Raw genomic sequence first — 20,186 nt, 5'->3', positions numbered from 1 at the left:
TCTTGTTGACCTTTCAACTTTCTTTCCCACCAGAGCAGGTTTACAGAATCAGTTCTGCTGCAACAACCCCCCCCTCCACCAAATGTTAACAATGGAGTTGTGTGCAGTTCGCTTCCAGTCATATCAAGCCAAGTTAGGCATTATTATACTGCATAATCCTGCTAATTTAAAATTATTCACTATAATACAAGCAAGTTGTCTACTCTTGTTCTCATCATGGCAAATTACAGTGCTTTCACCAGTTGCTGAATCACACATATTCTTCCCCCATTTGCACATCTGTGGCTTTACAGAATGCTAATAACTTGGGTATCCTGCCAAAAGCAGAGACAATGAGTCTTTTAGTTAACTTCAGACTGCATGTAATCTTTAAATCTAGGAGTATATGGAGGAGCAGAGTAAAATGCTGACTAAAGTACCATTCTTCAACTTTTCTTGGCTCATGGGCAAAATGTTGAACAACTAAGATCCTACAGGCAACATTGTATCCTGTTCTATCTACCTACGAAAGAAATAACTCTCAGGGAAAAGCAAAAAAGGATCATGGCTTCAAAAGGTAGAAGGCAAATGTCTCATGGGAAAGATGTTAACACTGTATAGATGCAAGCAGAGAAGCTACAGTACAGCTGCCATCTTGGCAAGACCACAGAACATAATCCTTACAAGTGGGGAACTCAAAAAGACTTGCGGGGGCATCTCATATTCCCTCACACCATATCCTCTTTCCTCTCCCTGCTCCCCATAGCCTCTCCCCTTTTCCTGCTTCCTTCCCATCTGCCTTTGTCTGCTTCCCTGTATTCACCACCTTTCCCCCTTCCTCCCCACCCGCCAGCAGCCTCTCTCCTATGGCCCAGTTGCATGGTGCCAGCTGATCTGGGCCCAGTTGCATGGTGGGGAATCTGCAAGGCCTTGTGAGGGGGATTACTTCGCTGTTCTCTGTATCCCCTTCCCCACAATATTTCCTCTTTTCTTCCTCCATATGCTCGCCTTTCCCTATGCCCTTCTCTCCTTTAAATCCATTACAAAACTTGCCTTTTTATCTGCTCCCCATCTTCATCTATATGTATTAATTTGCTTCATTCACATATTGCCCTTTTCTACACTGGGGACCTCAAAGCTTACATCATGCTCCTTGCGTCCATATTAACCTTACAACAACCCTGAGAGGTAGGTTAGGTTGACAGTAAGTGACGTGATCAAAGTCACCCAGTGAGCTTCCACAGTAGAGTGGAGATTCCAGCTTGGGTCTCCTGGATCTTAACTCTGAAACTCTAACCTTTACACTACGCTGGCTTTGAGGCATTGAATAGCAGCAAGCCGGGCCTGGGTGAGTCATGCAAGTCACGTGGTATCAAGCCATCTGGTGTTTGCTGTTGGGACTGACCCTACTAAATCCTCCCTCAAAGGCCAAAAGAGCCCTGGAAAGTGCCCTGCCCCCCCTCTCCCTGCCTGTTTCTGACAGAAACCAAGCCTGGAACACTGTTGTGGTTGCCTAGCAACAGCCACTGAGGGCATCTGATTCTTAAAGCTACAGGAGCTCCTTTTATTATTGTTTTTTTTTAAAAAAAACCAGAATGATAAAAGGAGCTCCTGTAGCTTTAAGAATCAAATATTTCAGAAACATCTGAAATCTAAAAAAGGATCTAAAAAGATTTTTTTAGATTTCAGATGTTTCTGCAAACCAGGGGCATTTTTAAGATGTGTAAGAAGATCTGTCTTGTCCATTCATGGCTCCAGTCTCTGGATTTAAGCATCCACAGATCAGGGCCACTTGGCTACGAGTATATAAGATATCTAACTCAGTGGGGCCAGTTATAGCTACAATTTAGGGTTCTGCAAACCCAAAAGGCTTTCCAGGTTTTCAGAAAAATGTGATTTCAAACATTGGGGGTAAAAACACACACCAAAAATGTTAAGAGTAAGAACTCAGTCTGCATTTTGGGTAGCAGTAGTAACCAAAAATGGTGCCTGCAAGTGGCAAAGAGGGAAAGAAGCAGAGCTGCCAACAGCAAGACGGAGGGAGGCAAGGAGAACTAAACCCCGTGGAGGGATGGGGTTGGGGCTGGTGGAGCAATGTAATTTCCACTCCTCCATTAGTTCTGGGGTTTCCCCTTTGATAAAAGCAGTAGTAATACAGGAATCAGAACTGAAGGAAGACTCTCTCAAATAAACTCCATCCTATTAGAAGAGTTCATTAAGATCAAGTGAAATGATTTTCAGTGAGGTTTTTCTAGGCAACAGATGAGATAGAATGGAACCCTTAACGCACAAGCTATTAATTTCACAATTATCAGTGAAATCCTAAACAGAGTTACTCTGGTCTAAGCTCACTGATTTCAGTGGGCACAGACTGGAGTAATTCTGCTTAGGATTGCACTGTATGTCAACTATGTAAGAGAACAGCCTATGGACCTTCTCCTAGGGACAGGATTGCCAACATTCCAGCTTCTTGGCTGGCAAGAAAGCAAACAAGACTAGCAATCCCAGTACTTGTTGTATGCATAGATCAAATGATAAGCAGCACATAAAAAAGATTGGCCAACTGACGAGAAAGTAAGAGGTCAGGTATCTTGTGCATTTTCACAGCACAGGCAGCAAAGAGATTGACAAAGCAATCAGGCACACTAACCACATCGGTATGCAACAAAGCTCCATGTCCCACATGAAACCAGAAAACCAAGGAAAGTATGTGCAATGGAATCAGGATCTTCTCAAACTAGTAAATTGGTTTGAACAATTTCACCTAAGTTCTTCCAAAGTAGCCCACAGATTGCCATTAAAAATATTTAGTAACTAACTTTCCCACTCGTACTCAGGGCTCATTTCGAGGGGCAATGCACCGAAACGGCATTCCGGAAATTCCCCCAAGTCAGGTGGGCCCGTCCACCTGACTTTAGGGCCGTTTAGGCCTCAATTGGAGCCAAAATGTCCCGAATCCGAGCCCAAACGGCCTGGATTGGGTCAGTGCCTGGTGGGGAGCCTTCCCCCGCCAGGCATTGATGCAGTCCTGGCCATTTCGTCTCCGACCCAGGTCAGGGCCATTTCAGGGCCGAAGGGGTCCAGATTGGGGCGGAAACAGCCCAAATCAGGTCAGTGCCCGGCACCAATCCGGGTCCCATCCATTTTGGCCCTAATCCGGGCCGAAATGGGCCCAAAATGGCCATTTTCAGCAAATTTTGGCCTGTTTCGTTCCGGGCCAAATGGGCCTGGATCAGGTCAGTGTCGGGTGGGGAAAGCCTCCCCCACCCAGCAGCAACCCAGCCCCAGTCGTTTCGGCCCAATCGGGCCCAAAAGGGCCATCATTTACCCTTTGGGGCCCAGATCAGAGCCAAAACAGCCCAGACTGGGTTAGTGCCAGGCAGGGGAGGATTCCCTCACCTGGCTCCGACCCAATCTGGGCTGTTTCGGTCCTGATCTGGGCCTGAAAGGCCCAAAATGGCCACTTATGGCCATTTTGGGCCATTTTCTGCTGGGATTGGGGCTGAAATGGCCAGGATTGGGTTGATGCCGGGCGGGGAAAGCCTCCCGGCACCAACCCAGTCCCAGCCATTTCAGCCCTGATCCGGGGGAAACAGGCCCAAAATGGCCATTTTTGGCCATTTTGGCCCCATTCCCCCTGGAATCCGGGCCGGAACGGCCGGGATCGGGTGTGTCTGGTGGGGGAACCTTCCCCTGCCTGGAACTGACCTGGTCCTGGCAGTTTTGGCCCTGATCCAGGCCCAAAGGGCCATTTTTGGCCATTTGGGGGCCATTTCGGCCAGGATCAGGACCAAAACAACCAGGATTTCGTCGTTGCCTGGTGGGGGACCCCTCCCCTGCCCAGCACTGACCCAATCTGGGCCATTTGGGGCCAAATCCAGGCCAAAACTTGCCCAAAATGGCCATTTTGGGCCTGTTTCAGCCTGGATTGGAGCCAAAAGGACCCTGATCGGGCCACTGCCAGGTCCGGCCACTTCTGGCAGCAGCCAAATCCGGGCCATTTCGGCCCAATCAAGGGGTGTGCCATATGCTAATGAGTTATGCTAATGAGTTCCTGCAACTCTTTTTCTACGAAATGACCCCTGCTCATACTTATGACAATCATATGTAAGGCGTGAAAGCTGAAAACAAAAAAAGAATCAACTCTGCTCAGTCACAGGCAACCTGGCAAGCAGGTATTTACAAGCTTGCCAACACCAAGTTTCTAAGTAAATTTAGCAACACTGAGGTGGTGAGACTTGGCTGCATCTGTTCCTGAGCTGTTCGTCCATAGGAGGAAAAGAAGCACATTACATGTGCAAAACAAGAGTGCAAAGCAAAACAATTACTGAATCAACTCTAAAATGGTAAATGTAAGCTTCTGGATTACACTTCTTCAAACAAATATAAACAAAGGAAGAGCATTTACAAGGAGATTGCCTGTATTTGGGCCGATTGTCAAAAACCTATAAGGTAGTCCTTTGTGCAAGCACCGAGTTATTACTGACCCATGGGGGACGTCGCTTCACATTTTCTTGGCAGACTTTTTGTTATGAGGTGGTTCACCATTGCCTTCCCCAGTCATCTACACTTTACCCCCAGGAAACTGGGTACTCATTTTACCGACCTCAGAAGGATGGAAGGCTGAGTCAATCTTGAGCTGTCCACTTGAACCCGGCTTCTGCCAGGATTGAACTCAGGTCGTGAGCAGAGCTTGGGCTGCAGTACTGCAGCTTACCACTCACCCCTTCTACCCAAACTCCTTGGACTAGGCATACCAAGAATAGAATCTGGGACTGTTGACATGTATTTATCCCCCCAGTTTTCTGCTGTGGGGGTGAGAGGCTTGGCTGTTACTTGAGTCAGCTTCTAAACTGGCTGTGCAAGTTCCTGAATTTTTTGACTTTTTGCTAGAAGTGAGCAGGGCCATCACATCGGTGGTGATTTAAGGAAGCCTTTAGGTATGGAAGTGTTAGTATGTGAAAGATGCAAAAGAGAGCCTCCTCGCCCCCAAGGATATTTGTGAGTAGTCAAGGAGTTTTTCCTCACCTCTAGAACACTTCTCGAGTCTGATCCTGCCTGACAAAAGCAGGCACAACAGCTATGCTGCTTTATATCATGCCAAGCCATAACCTTTTCTGCCTGCAACCTGCTTTGTCACTGGGACTCCCTCCAGCCTTGACATTTGCCTGTCCCAGCGATCATGAACCGGAAGAGTTTCTGCCACTCAGAACATGATAGAATGCAAGATGTGTACCTGCACAACAGAGCAGCTTCACATTTCCCCCTTTGAAATACCAGAGCCTGGGGTTTCCGAGACTGTGTAAACCACAGAAGCTGCATGTGCAGCCCTGACATGGAAGCAACAGTTCCTGAATACAGTGCCTCAGCATGAGTGATGCCCAGCTGCAAATACAAAAACAACCTTCACAACCCTGCAGGCACTTGTGTGGAAACTGCCACAGGAGTGAATGAACCCCAAGTACATAGTAAAGAGACGATGCTATCCCATGGCTGGATGCTGCTTAGGCTAATCCACCCCAACAAAGCAATCTGATCTAATCTTAGTATCTCTCTCATTTTCTATCGTTGATAACCTGAGCAGAATCCTCAGTCTTTCAATTGTCTATCCAGCTTCCTCATTAAATATGCTCAGATCTGAATAACTTCTCCCAAAAACAAGTGCTCATAGGTAGATTGCCTTGTAATTAATTGCTTGGAATGTGGGTTGTTATATCTCCATATGGTATATTTATCTCGTTTCTATACTTTTTAAATCGAAAACAAGATACATTCTTCAAGACTATCCAAAAAATGGACACGGTCCTTATTGCGAGGCATCTCAGAATATACATAGCAGTTTCTGGAATTTATTTGATACACCTGTGGAAAAGACCTAGTGGATATAATAACTCCCAGTGATTCTGATGGAAGAGAGCAGTAGAAGATCTCTCCAGATGTTTACAGTTGCCTATAAAATGTTAAAGAATCTAAAATTCCAGTGGGGTGGTTGTTCATTGCCGCAGAGTCCTGTGGTTCCTTTGAGACTATCAAATGTATTGTAGTGTAAGCTTTCTTGGGCATGTGTTTACTTTGTCAGATCTGAATCTTAAGTCAGCCAAAGTTTTTACACGCAGAGAAAGAAAAAAAATGTGAATATTCAGCTCATGACTTTTCTATGCAGAAACTGAAAAGTATAAACACAGGGATCACAGGTAGTGACAACACAGACTACATTTACTGTTTTTAATGCATTGGGCCAATCACACACTCTTTTAATTTAATACCTAGAGGGACTGTGAAAATCACAGTCGAAGAATGCTGAATTTCAAGCCAGCAACTGAGTGTCATGGAAGACTGAAATATTCACCCCTGGTTTGAGAATTTTATACTGTTTATGTCAAAATATCTTCTTCTTTGTAGTGATTATCTGTTTGACTTATATGAAACTGATCACTGCATATGAAATACTGGAAGATCTATGAGCCTCTGATGGTATGTATGGCTGCCATTGTTAGGCTTATTTGTATCCAAATGGGGATATAAAGCAGCTTACATCATTCTCCTCTCCTCCATTTTATCCTCACAATACTCCTGTATACAACTGGCCCAAGTTCACCCAGTAAGCCTCTGTGACTCGGTAGATGAACTTGAGACTGGGGATTCAAACCTGAGATCCTAGTCTGACACTGTGACTACTACACTACACTGGTCTATAATAACATTGGTGAGTAACTATTTGAGACTGTGGGACTGCCTGCGAGCAAGTAAAATCTATCATCCAGAGTCCGGGAAAGTATCCTGTTCCAGAATGGGCTGTAGATTGGTGAGGATGTACTGGGCTGATTGTAGTCACTGGGACCTGAAACTGACTGTTCTGCCGCTTATACTTTTGGGCCTGTCCTGTAGCAACCTTTCCCTGGTCTCCAGCCTGGCCTTGTTGATCTATTTTGCATTTTGCGGGGAGGGGTGGATGAACTAGTTTTAAAAATGACTGATGAAAATCCTGCAAGTGTCTCTCTCTGTCAAGGGAACTGGAGCAAATACCCCTAGCACTGTGTGTAAAAGTTTGTACATGTAAACATATTTAAATAGAGGATCCCCTTCATTTTATAAGAAGCAACGCACAATGAGCAATACATCCTATCTATTTGCTGTATATTTGCCAAGATAAACTGAGATCGTATTTTCTACGTGTAAAAAAACTGAATGTTTTAGTATTATATGTATACATTTAAGTAACTGAGTTTTTGTTCATACTGCAGCTGTTTCTATAGAAGAATGATATGTTCAAAACGTGTCAAAGAATTTCTTTAATTCATGTTGTTATTTGCACTTCTGGATTTTTAATTTCCTGTTACTTCCCTTTAGACAAAGTCCCCTCTTTCCAGGTGCTGGAAGGTCTAAAGACACATTTGTTACCATTTTCATCCTTCAAGCCTACTTGTCAGGCCTGCTATCCACAGTAACGCCATATTGTTTTCTGATGCTTTCTGATGCTGTAGTTTTCCAGTGTTATTTGCCTACAGGTTCACAGAGAGCCAGCTGTGTTCCCAAGAAGGCCTTATCTACCCAGACTAGACATCGACCTTGGAGGAGCTTCCCTCGCCTTCCCAGGCATCTACTGTGTATGTGGGGGGGGGGGGAGAGTGGAAGGTGGTTTTGATATATTGCAACTTGTAACTACCACATAATTCTCAACAAAGTTTCATGGTCAGCCAGAAGCTTTCATGCCTTTGGACTAATTATGGACACCTGTACTCTGAATATAATCTTTCAATAAAGAACCTTTGAACCAAGAGACCTAGGATTTCTTGCAGCAAGGGGTGGGAGATGAAATCAGAGTAACTTGAATTCCATAAACTGACAATACTATTCTCTGTTGGATAACAAAATCTAGTATTCTCCAAAGACGCTCAAAATTGATTCCAACAATTAAAACGGATTTCACAAAATCAATATCTAAAGGCATTCCATAGGATCTATACTAAAAATTTAGCATGCAAACTTCTGAGTGGCATAAAACAGTTAGTTAGGCCAACGCTAAAGGAAAAAAATTAAAGACAACATTTAAAAGTGATTATTTGGTTAGCTTTCCCTTTGCATACCTGAGACTTTATAAGGCTTCCTATCAGGCAGCATTTTTATCCCTACATCTCAGGAACTGTGTCACACAATGGTTCAACAAGGAAATCCAGTTTAGCAGTTATGTCTTCATCAAGATAATTACAGCAGTGTCTAATGCCTAGAGCACTAAGGTCAACCGAATCTATCTAAGATATACTGCCAAATCCCAAACATTTTTTGTTGGTCTTTGTAGCCTCTGTTCAGGCACACATACAGGCTCTGTGCTGGCACAAAGGATCGATCATTTTGGGGGGCATTGATGCTTATGCCCCTTCCACAACGTATGTACAGCTGAACATGTGATTTCAACCTACATTTATCCTGGTACTGGTCCTCTGTTTCATTTGTAAAGTAAACATGCATTGGCTCTTCCTCACAAACAGAGCTATGCCTGTACATGCAAATGCACACATGTTCGCTGTACTATATGAACATGACTTTTGTTTCCTCCTAATGGTGCTAACACTTAATTGTTTCTACTACTAATTTGTGCAGCAAACTGTCAACACACCCTCTCTATGTTCTTAGAAGTCATGACTACCTTATCTGCCTTTCTGAAGGGGATAGCAGCATAAACACTCTACAAAACTGCTATTTGGACCAACCTATTAACATTGTATTTTTGAACATTTTATTGCATTTTCCAAATTAATAAAAAATCAATGAAAAAAGAAAGGAAAAAAGAAAAAGAAAGAAAAAGATAAAAAGAAAAGGCAATTGGAATTAGGAATAAATACCAATTTTCTCTGTGAAAAGATTCACATTCATATTCAAAGATGTAACCATATTCAATAATATCTTAACACTAAGTTAATCCTAAGTGACTCTCTCTCCTTTCCTTCTAGAACGTATTTTAATTCTTAGTCTTCAAATGCACCAGCCTATTAACATTTATAAAGCACTATGCTTCAGATGTCAGAACAAAGTCCAATGCCTCCTTTGATGGGTATTCTCAACCACCTACTTTCAGGAGAACATTCTGGCACTATGCCAGTCTCCCTTATATATGCCTCTACAGGGACCTCAAGAATGTTGTAGTGAAGAATGAGAAGAATCTTGTGGGGTGGCCAACTATTGTCCAGTGTCTAATCTATCCTTTGTGGGAAATGTAATTGAGAAAGTGGCAGCAAATTAACTTCAGGGCTTCCTAGATGGCACATCTGCTCTAGATCTCTTTCAATAAGGCTTCGGGCCAAGTTATGGGAAAGAAATGGCATTGGTGGCTTTAGTGAATGATCTCCATCTGCCGTAGACAATGGCTTTGCCTCTTTGTTGCTCTTACTGGATTTATCAGCAGCTTCTGATATGGTGGATCATGTCCTTCTGTTAAGATGCTTGATAGCGGATGCAACTATTAAGTTATGCAATCTGTAACGGTTGAAATTTGTTCCTTATGGATTAGACCTAGAGAGTGGCTGTTGGAGACAGCGGTAATCCATTTGGAACCTGTCCTGTGTGGTTCCATAAAGCTCGGTTCTATCTTCCATGCCATTTAATCTTTATGTAAAGCCCTGGAAGAGATCATTAAGGGATTTGGAGTTGAAAGGCATCAATATGTCAACAACAGCCAAGTTCTGCATTTCTTTGTTCAGACCACCAAACGCTGTCCTGAGCCAGTGCCTGGCTGCTGTGGTCAAGAGGCTGAGAGTGAAGCAGTTGAAACTAAATCTTGGCAAGACGGAGGTACTGGGAAAGGATGAGCTCCTGGAGGGTGTTGTGCTTACCACATTCTCCAGCCTTCACTCATGCAAAATGAAAAACTCTACCCTCTGCCCTCCCCCTCTAAAAAACAGGAAGGATGTTGTATTTTCATATTTTTAGTTAAGACTTTGGTTTTCTGCTTATTAACCTTAAAACAGGCGACTACACCAAATTCTTTAAACATTGTCATTAGACTTTCAATTCCGTTCAAAGGGTCCTCCAAAATCAACACCAAGTCATCTGCAAAGGCTCTTGGTTTGTAGTTCTCCTGTTTCACCTTAACACCTCGAATTCTCTCATCTTGTTTTATGTCCCTATTCAAAACTTCAAGCATCAGTATAAATAACAAAGGTGACAATAGGCAACCTTGTCTTGTGCCTCTTTGTATTCCACATAGTTTGGTTAACTCTCCATTCACGATTATCCATGCAGTCTGGGTTGTATAAATCGACTTAGTCCATTTAATAAAATTGTCCCCAAAGTCCATATCTTCCAATATCTTAAACAAAAATTTCCAGTTTAAATTGTCAAAGGCCTTCTTGGCGTCTAGGAAAATCAAAGCAACTTGTCTTTCATTATGTTTTTCTAAATATTCCAGAATATCCAATATTGTTCTTACATTGTCCTTTAGATGCCTCCTAGGTAGGAATCCACTTTGGTCTTCATGAATAATGTCCTGTAGGATACTTTTAAGTCTTCCTGCCAAGATCAATGCAAACAGCTTATAGTCATTATTTAATTGTGATACTGGCCTGTAGTTTCTTGTCAATGTGTGATCTTGTCCATCTTTTGGAATAAGTGTTATATTGGCCTCCTTCCATGAGTCCGGCATTTTCCCTCCCTCCAAAATAGAATTCATCGTCTTTTGTAAAGGCTGAAGAAGTTCATCCTCAAAACACTTATAGTAGCTACTTGGGAGGCCATCTGTTCCAGGAGCTTTTCCCAACTTACTCTTTTTTATGGCTTCTCCCACTTCTCTTACTGTTATAGATCCATTCATAATTTGTCTTTGTTGTAACGTGATCTTAGGTAACTTCTGTTTATTAATATATTCATCTATTTTTTCCACTGACACATCATAACTCTTATACAGATTTGTATAGTGCTGATAGAATGCCTTTTGTATATCTGCAGTGTCTGTTAGTGCCTTATCCACCTCTTGTATTTTCAATATCATTCTCTTTTCTCTCTCCTTAATGTATAAGCCAACCATTTTCCTGGCTTATTTGCATCTTCAAATGTTCTTTGTTTAGCATAATTCAATTTAATTTCCATTTTTCTTGACATTAACATTGATAGTTGCTGTTGTAAGATCTTGATATGTTGCAATATATTAGTATTTCCAGGAGCTCTCTTGAGTTCTTCCTCTTTGCTCTTTATCTCCTCCAAAATATGTTGCTTTTTCTCTTGGTTCTTTGTTCTCAATTGAGCATTATATTGAATTAGGTAACCTCTAATATATGCTTTACTTGCATCCCAAACCATTCTCATATCTGTACCTTTATTTAAGTTTAATTATTTTTAATATCTTTGATAGTCCCTTCATTTTGTAACAGAGCTTCATTTAATCTCCACCTAAGGGTACCCCTTTCCTCCTATAAGTCATGGATACTGTAGTATGATCTGAAAATGTCTTGGGTAGGACCTCTATTTTAACCACCTTGTTGGCAATGTCCCTTGATGTCAAAATCATATCTATTCTTAAAAAAGATCTGTGTCTTTCTGAAAAAAAAGTATATTCTCTTGCGTTACCATTTTTCTGTCTCCACAAATCAATCAGACCTAAATTGTCCATTAGATCAAAAAAAGCTTTAGGTAGTTTACCCTGTTTCATCTAAATATGTTTCTCAGAGCATCTATCTATCTTTGGATCGATCACTCCATTCCAGTCCCCCATCAAACAATAGTTTTCATATGCTAGATCTGTTAAACAATCCCCAGTTTTTTTTATAAAATCCAGTTTTATTCTCATTTGGAGCGTAAAGACCTACCACCAATGTTTTTGTCCCCTGTACATCAATTTCTACTGCCACATATCTTCAATACTCATCACTCATTATCAATTTAGGCTTTAAATGTGGCTTGATGTATAATGCAATTTCATCCTCTTTTTTTGGTATCTGCTGCTATAAATTCTTCACCCGAAAATTTATGTCAGAAATTTTATATCTTTTCTCCTAATATGGGTTTCTTGCAAACAAATCATATATTTTAGTTTCTTTAAGTAGTGAAAAAATTTTCTTCCTTTTTGGGGCTGAATTTGCTCCATTAATATTCCATGTTAAACTTTTGTAATCCATAGTGCCATGAGATTTTAAAATTTAATAAAATGAGGGGGACTCCCAATATATGTAAAAATAAAGAGCAGAGTTAAGTATGGGCATACACTTCCTCCTCCTCCTCTATGCTCTGCTCCAACTGATGCCTACATTTTTCAAGAAAGTCTCTGGCTTTATGTACTGAGTTCAGTCTAACAGTGCAATCCTATGGAGAGTTACTCCAGTCTAAGCCCATTGACTTCAATGGGCTTAGACTGGAGTAACTCTCCACAGAATTGCACTGTAAATCTTTGCACATGAAATGTAAAAATCACACCACCTGGAGTATCCCATCGAAAAGCAATATTTTTCAGTTTTAGCTTTTCCACCAGAAAGCTATAATCCTTATGCAGAAATCAGCTGGGAATTTTTCAAAACTATAATCTGGGCACCACCAATTATTAATTTTGTGATATAGTGCAGTTGTAGAATTTGCTCCTTCACTCTTCTTACAAAGTAGACCAGCACATCCCTTGGGAGCTTTCTCATTTTAGCATATTTAGAATTAATTCTGTATAGCTGATCAATTTCCATTTGCATTGCAGCCTAATCCCAGTCCAAAAACTCTGCCAAAGCCACAGTCATTTTGTCTACAATATCCTCACCATCTTCTTCTGGGATCGATCTAAACCTCAGGGCAAATTCTTTTTCTTGCATTTCTAACAGTGCCAAGCTGTCTAATTGTTTTTCAATCAAAATATCATGAGAATCTACTTTGTTTTCTATTGTCTCAACTTTCTTCTTAATTTTTTTTTAATTTTTATTAGTGAGTTTGAATTTTCCAATTTGATACATACATTCCCTTCATATCTAATTAGTTCAGTTCCCCACCCTTTTCCTCCCCCCTCCCTATTGACTTCCAACAGCTTTCCAACCCTTACCCCCTTTTATTGCTTAATTCTATTTCACTTATATTTTCCTGCCACACATAGATCATAATATCTCTTACTCTAAGCATATTCTAGTTCTTTTATGCATATTCTCTGTCAAATATACTATCAATATAACTTTCTTCTTAATTTGATTCACTTCTACAGAAACTTGTTTCATAGATTTTTGAACTTGCTCTGTCATTTGATCTCTCAAAGCAACAATTCTTTTGTCTATTTGTTTCCCAAGGGAGTCCATTTTGGCCCCCAAATTCTTCCCCAACTCATCCATCTTATCAGCCATTTGTTAAAATGTTTCTGAAATTCTTCCATTTCTGGAAGATCTAGAGATCCATGGCGAGTTTTTTTTTGTAGTTGTCATACTTTGTAGATATTTCTGTAGTTGCTAGAAGGCACCACAGGGTGGCAGCAGACATCTAAAATTCTCTTAGTAGTGTCTCCACTATAGCAACTGTATCTCTTCCAAGTCCCGTTGCCATAGCAACAGAAAGAAAACAATAACACAGTCCAGGTGTTCCTTATCTTGGATAGCCAACACAGTTGTTTTCCCAGTTTCACTTTCCCAGCTTAACTGTAGCAATGCTTTTAATCGCAAAAGTACTTTTCCCCTAAAATGTCCAAATCTACATTAATAAATCTTGAAAAAACATTCAATCTTTAGACTTTTCACTTTCCAGGTCTATAAATCCTCCGAAAAGCTGGAATAAGAAAGATTTATTCCAACGTCCTTTATATCTCCTTTAGAAAAAGGCTCTCTCCCCAAAGGATGTTATCTCATCGTCTTGGAGAAAATCTCTCTTCATTAACTTAAATTAGTCTCTTCTAACATCAAGAAATGAGGAGCGGAAAACTTTGTGTTGATTATCAGCTCCAGCTGTGCTACGAGTGAAGATAACTTTCCTAGATTCCAAATACTACGGTAGGGACCAATGCCAAAACCGCCGTCTCAGCAAAAAAGGCCCCCCCCTCCGCAAGCAGTCTTAGGAATGCAGATGGGATAAACTCACAATCTGTCTTTTGATCCAAGTAGATATTCGAGTGGAAAAACTCCCACACAGCAAGTTAGCAGTGCTGTCCCTCAGCTCGCTTGCTGGGCATCTGTCTTCCTTGCCCTCCTCACCGGAACTCCTCCTCCACCACCAAACGCTGTCCTGAGCCAGTGCCTGGCTGCTGTGGTCAAGAGGCTGAGAGTGAAGCAGTTGAAACTAAATCTTGGCAAGACGGAGGTACTGGGAAAGGATGAGCTCCTGGAGGGTGTTGTGCTTACCACATTCTCCAGCCTTCACTCATGCAAAATGAAAAACTATGCCCTCTGCCCTCCCCCTATAAAAAACAGGAAGGATGTAAGTGCTACACCCTAGACATAAGCTCTAGACAGTCCTTGAACAGCACTGTGTACAAAAACAGAATTACTTAAAGAGCATCAGTTACAGATAAGCAACCTGATTCAACAAACTGATCACATGCCAATTAATCTGGCAGATGCACCACTTCTGTACTCCAGACAGCATCACATGCTCTTGCTGCTAAATAAATGATGAAGAGTTGGAGTCATAAAAAAAAGCATGAGAAGAGCAAGGGCCAGCACTAAAGTGACAAGCATTGCCATGTGCAGAACCCTCACACATCCACAGTAAGTTTGTAATAAAAAAAATTATCCATTCCAGTGTTTTTGTTTTGTACAAAACTGGTGATTAGGCAAGCATAGAAGCATAACTGCAGAAAATATTTACTTTTAACGTAATTGAGGGGCCTGTCTTTTTCAGAAAAAGATGTCTTTGATATGACATTTGACAAGTGTTTGAAACAGAGCACCTGTGTCCACAGAAATGAATGGCAAAAAGAACAGGTGTATTTCTAAGTAAAGGAGGCAGGTGTGCAAGTGTTATTGTTGCACTGGTGTCTATAATAAAAATAGAATATCACTATATGGGGACGTAAAGGGATAAAAAGCAAGAAAGAGTAATGGCAGAAAGAAGTTGTGCGTATGAATGTAAGAGTCAGAGACAAGGAGAAGGTGGGTGGCAGTGTTAGTTTCCCCTGCTGGGTTATCCATCTTTTGTCTCTCCCTTCCCGTAGCCCACAAAATGGAAAACAGCTGCCTCAACCAAACCACACTCTCTCACACACTCCACCACAGGATTCAGAGGCTCAGCAGTCAGGTCATAAAGAGGCAGATAACAGGTCCCTTCACTTCCCTTTAACTACCAACATCAAAACAAGGCTTACGCTGTAGCCCATAATGCTTTTTGTCCCTCTTGGCCTCAACAATAGTAAGCGTAAGTAGGCAACATGAAGAGTTCTCTTCCTAGCCCGGTCCAGGCACTGATCTATGCTAAAGAGCTGGCTCCTAAAAACTGTCTAAATCTGTGCATATAGGTGCCCCGTGTCACATATTTTAAGTGTCTGTTTGGAAGGAAGGCATATGGGGAACAGATACCTATTCATTCACAACAGGATCTTCAGCTCAGACAAGTGTCTATCTGGCCCCCAGATCCTTAAAGAGATGTGAGAATTCTCCTGGAAAATAAAGTGCTAGGGAAAGTTGAAGGTAGTAGCAAAAGAAGAAGGCACAACATGAGATGGATTGACTCAACAAAGAAAGCCATGGCTTTCTTACAAACCATGGCTTGTAAGATCTGAGCAAAGCTGTTAACGATGTTTTGAAGGTAATTCATTCATAGGGTTGCCATAGGTCAGAAACGTCTTGATGGCACACAACACACAGGATTTTAAAATTTCCAAAGGGAGAAAGCAACATATTCATGAAACACAAGTTATGGAACTTAAAAGTATAAAAGCCGTAGGCAACAGTCTTAAGTAGTTCTACTTAGAATTTTACTTAGGTCTACTCAATGGGGCTAACTACTAGAAAAATATTCTTAGTATTGCATTGTTAGTTTTCTACAAGCAAAATTGCAAATATACCCATACTTGAGAGAGAGCGCTGCAAACTGCTGCACCCTGTGCTACCTTAGTACAGATATCTTAGATTTTGGGTAGGGGAAAATAAAACATGAAGTTAGAAAACAATTTTTGTAGTAAACAAAAGGAAATACATTATTTGAAAAGAAACAGCCTCATATAGTCACAAGTAGAGATGGGCACGATCTGAATTACGATTTCAAAAACTCCCCAATTTTGGCGTTTGCTCCATCGTGACTCAGCTAATCGGTTCTGTCCATGGCAACCAATCCAGCGGTCGGGAGTTTGCTTCTTCGTGACATCGGATGGGTCAGTTTCTGTTCGGAATTGCAGACATTCTGGCACTAGTAATTTATTCCCAGGGCAACGGAGTCAGGGAAATGAGCTGTGTTTGCCCTCCTTCTGTCGCCCTCGAAACACGAATGGAAGCCCAGCTTTCCTTGATTAGCAGGCTTCCTTCCAAACACGGAGCAGCAACCCAGGGGAGGGAGGGGGAAGGGGGTGGGTACAAAGGAAAGGCAAAAGGCAGCGCGGGAGGCTGGGAGGCCGCCTGCGCCGTTTGCCTTTCCCCAGGACAAGGGGTGAGTGGGCAAGCCAGCCCCCCCTTGTCCTGGGGAAAGGCAAAAGGCAAAAGGCAGTGCGGGTGGCTGGGAGGCCGCCTGCGTCGTTCGCCTTTCCCCAGGACAAGGGGCGCGCAGGCCAGCCGGCCGCCCCTTGTCTTGCGGGGCAGGTGAACGGCGCGGGCAGCCTCCCAGCCACTCGCGCTGCCGCCAGCTCCGCAGCGCACAGGCACAGCCGGCTTGCTGCGCGGGCAGGGACGACTCAGAAGCGTGCACACACGCGCAAGAGCCTGACTATGGTTGCCCTGGGCGCTGGCCTCCCCGATTCCCGATTGCGGACCGGAAACGAGAGTTGATCGTTTAGAATTGGTGGCCTGCATTCGGCAGCAGCCCAGATCTACGAACGGCTGAATCAGAATTTTTTTTGGATCAGGCCCATGTCTAGTCACAAGACTACCAGCATATTTTATATCAACTTTAAAAACACTGAACTCATTAATAAGATATCATACATATAGCATAAAAATATTCACATTTAAACAACATATATATCCTTGAAAATATGTTTAATATGTCTATGATATATATAGGAATTATTTTCTAATGCTGTAGATGGCCTTAAAAAGCATTTCATTAATCTCAAAAGTGAATCCCCCCCCCAAATTTTTTTTCCAATTTTTCTATTGGAAAAACTGAAGAATGCCCTCAAAAAGAATTGAAGAATGTCCTTAGAAAAAAATCAGGGTGTTTTTTTCCAATTTTTTTGTCTAGCATTGCACTTCAAAGACTTAACCCGTCTGGGCCAAGCATAATTTAAGGCTTAGATGGCCAGCTAGCAACCTATGGCATCAATGTCACCAGCTAGTTCCATGCAGCCCTCCACAACCACATTCTCTCTTAGTAGGCTTCACACTAGACAGTCTAGCAGTGTTCTGTCCCCCTCTCCACAAGCAGCTGCTTGCACACAGGTTCCACCAGGATTACTGAGAATAATGAAATCACTTTTGAGTATGTGCTATACAAATTGTTGTTACATCAGTCATATGAATGATTCTCTTGTACCTTGCCACCTCATCAATTCTATGGAAACCTTCTCTAATTAATAGGATAGTTTCACTAACATTTTAGGTTACCAGTAGAAAACTGAACTGAGGTGAAAGATGGGCTGAAACAAAACTTAATAATTCAACAGGATTATGCAGCTATGACTATTCCTGGTTATCCAGACATCAATATTGAGAAATGGTTATATAATCCACCAGCTCAAAAAGGATTGCTCTCTAAACTTCATATTTTTCTCCAAGACAATTAAAAGATTAAAAATAGGTATTGTAAAAGCTGAGAGATGGATCTGAAACAAGAACTAACAGCTAAAGTTTGACGTTTTTAAAAATGTGACTGATAAAAAAAATTGGCGATTAGAGAAAATGGTTAAATGTTTAGATGACATATACCGAGCAGTTTATCAAAAATGTCTGCAAATGTTTCATATATATATATGCTGGAGATGTGAAAAACAAATTGACAACTACTACTGTGAGGGACTCCTACTACATGCAGCTCCTGAGAGATGGTGGGCATACAAATTTACATTTTGTTACTGGACGTATAAAATGGAGCAGCAACTACAGCAACTACATCATCATCGTATTTCTGATCAATGGTCTGCTAACTAGAAAAAAAATCTGGCCAGGATCTCTCTGTGAGCTGCTTCCCTCCCCCACCCCCACAAAAAGATAGTTAAGACTGGACACAAACAAAAGTTGTTGTGAATTTGCTCTCACTCAAGTGACTAAAAGCCCATAAATAAATTTCCGGAGAGCTAACTAAGCTTATCTGCTCTAAAGATCTAAACAGGTATTTTGGGAGACAGGTAATGCAGGATGGCAACCATGGTGCAAGCTTAAGAGCTCGAGTGGGGGGCCAAAGTGGTTCAGCCTGTGTTTATCTGTCATTGTGTAGGATGGAGAGTACAACATAACAACTGGAAAACCAACACAGAAGACTGGTGACGTCAGATTTCCCACATATTCATGATTTTCAGGCTCCATTCCAAGGAACCCCAGGACTGCTTCTCAAGAGCTTACCAATGAAGAAAAGGCAGTAATTGTGGACATTTCCTGAAAGATCGTGTGCCCAGCACCAGTGCCAATCTTCCTCTGCAGCACAAAGCGACAGTGGACCAGTGAGCATTGTACTCAGTTCAGATAGGGCAAATATGAGCACAACAGCCTTGGCCAATGCTCGGTGTAACTAAGTACCCTAAATATGTCTCAGAATTCTCTCTACAGGAATTCCTTGGGAAACAAACTGATGAGGAAAACAACAAAAAGTCTTGAGACAAACTAATGAATTTACTGCGGCATAAGATTTTGAGAGGCAGAGCCTACATCTCATTAATGAAATGCAACACTTGGTTGGCCAAAAGATTCATATTTGAAGTAATAAACAGCGGAAGAGCAAAAGTATAGGCGTGCGCGAGGGGGCGGGGGAGCAGGTACAAAGAGAGGTCAGTTTCCCAGGCCAGGATAGAAAATATTACATTGCAAAGCAATGACTAGCAAAGAGCAAAGGATCCACTCAGGGTGGTGGATCCCTCCCAACTATGGATGAATTAGTAAAGAACAATGAATCTGAATAGAGTATACAAACCTGGAAGAAACAATTACTTTGTATAGAGAGCTAACCTATGTCTTTATTGATGTCAAAAGGGCTTTCTAAAAGGTAGAAAGTTTGAAAAGATGCTCCCAAACATGAGGATGTCCCAAGCACACTCTTATTAGGAAATGTTTTTAGCGTACTACTTGTCATTTCCAAACTTCCTGCTTATCAGGTAAGTAGAGGTAAGTACTTATTTAGCTTATCCACAGGATATGCAATTTCTATTTCCTCCTCCAATATGATTAGCTGGCTCTCTTCACCCAAATATGAGCTGATAGTTCATCCTTTTACTAAAACTTCAGTCAGCAGACAAAATTTCTCTATTCCATCTCTCATGTGTCTGATCTACCAACAGTGGCACTTTCCCCAGCACAAAGAACTTTCCCTTGTCAAAAGTGGCACTGTTAGTATATATATGCCCCCATCCCTTCCCCCTCCCCCTTTTCCCTTTTTGACTCCCAACAGCACTATAACCCCTTTATTTCTTATTATAATCTCTATTCAAATATTTGTCCCTATTATAAAAGGTAAAGCTTTTACTTATTCTCTATACATCTTAATAATTGTCCAGAGACCACAACTGTCCTTTCACATCCCACTTGCTTTCAAGATACTCCTTAAGTTTCCCCCAGTCATTTAAAAATTCACTTGGATTTTGTTCTTTCAGTTTTCTTGTCATTTTGTCCATCTCCGCCATACACAACAGTTTTTGGATCCAATCTTCAACTTCTGGTATTTCTTCTTGCTTCCAGTACTGTGCATATAGTAATCTTGCTGCCACCATCATAAAAAATAACAATGTCCTGTCCTTCACATTTACTTTTTGCATATTCAATCCTAACAACAACATTTCAGGGCTCTTCAACAAATTACATTTCATAATTAATAACATTTCCATATATATCTTTGACCAAAAAAGCTTGGCCTTGTCGCACGTCCATCACATATGATAAAAAGAGCCCTCATGTTTTTTACATTTCCAGCATTTGTTTGACATATTACTATTTGCATTTGCTAATTTTTTTCGGTGTTAAATACCACCTATA

At 41.5% G+C, this 20,186-nt stretch overlaps 1 protein-coding gene across 1 annotated transcript in view; it reads right to left on the bottom strand.

Moving 5' to 3' along the window:
- LOC129341381 (ligand of Numb protein X 2-like) overlaps positions 1–20,186 on the bottom strand; it is a 58,372-nt gene that overhangs the window by 28,594 nt on the left and 9,592 nt on the right. The window lies entirely within an intron of this gene.

Source organism: Eublepharis macularius, chromosome 13 (assembly GCF_028583425.1).
Source record: "Eublepharis macularius isolate TG4126 chromosome 13, MPM_Emac_v1.0, whole genome shotgun sequence".
In the NCBI taxonomy this organism is placed as follows: domain Eukaryota; kingdom Metazoa; phylum Chordata; class Lepidosauria; order Squamata; family Eublepharidae; genus Eublepharis; species Eublepharis macularius.
The sequence above is the reverse complement of the archived record's forward strand: the minus strand, read 5'-3'. Positions and strand labels throughout refer to the sequence as shown.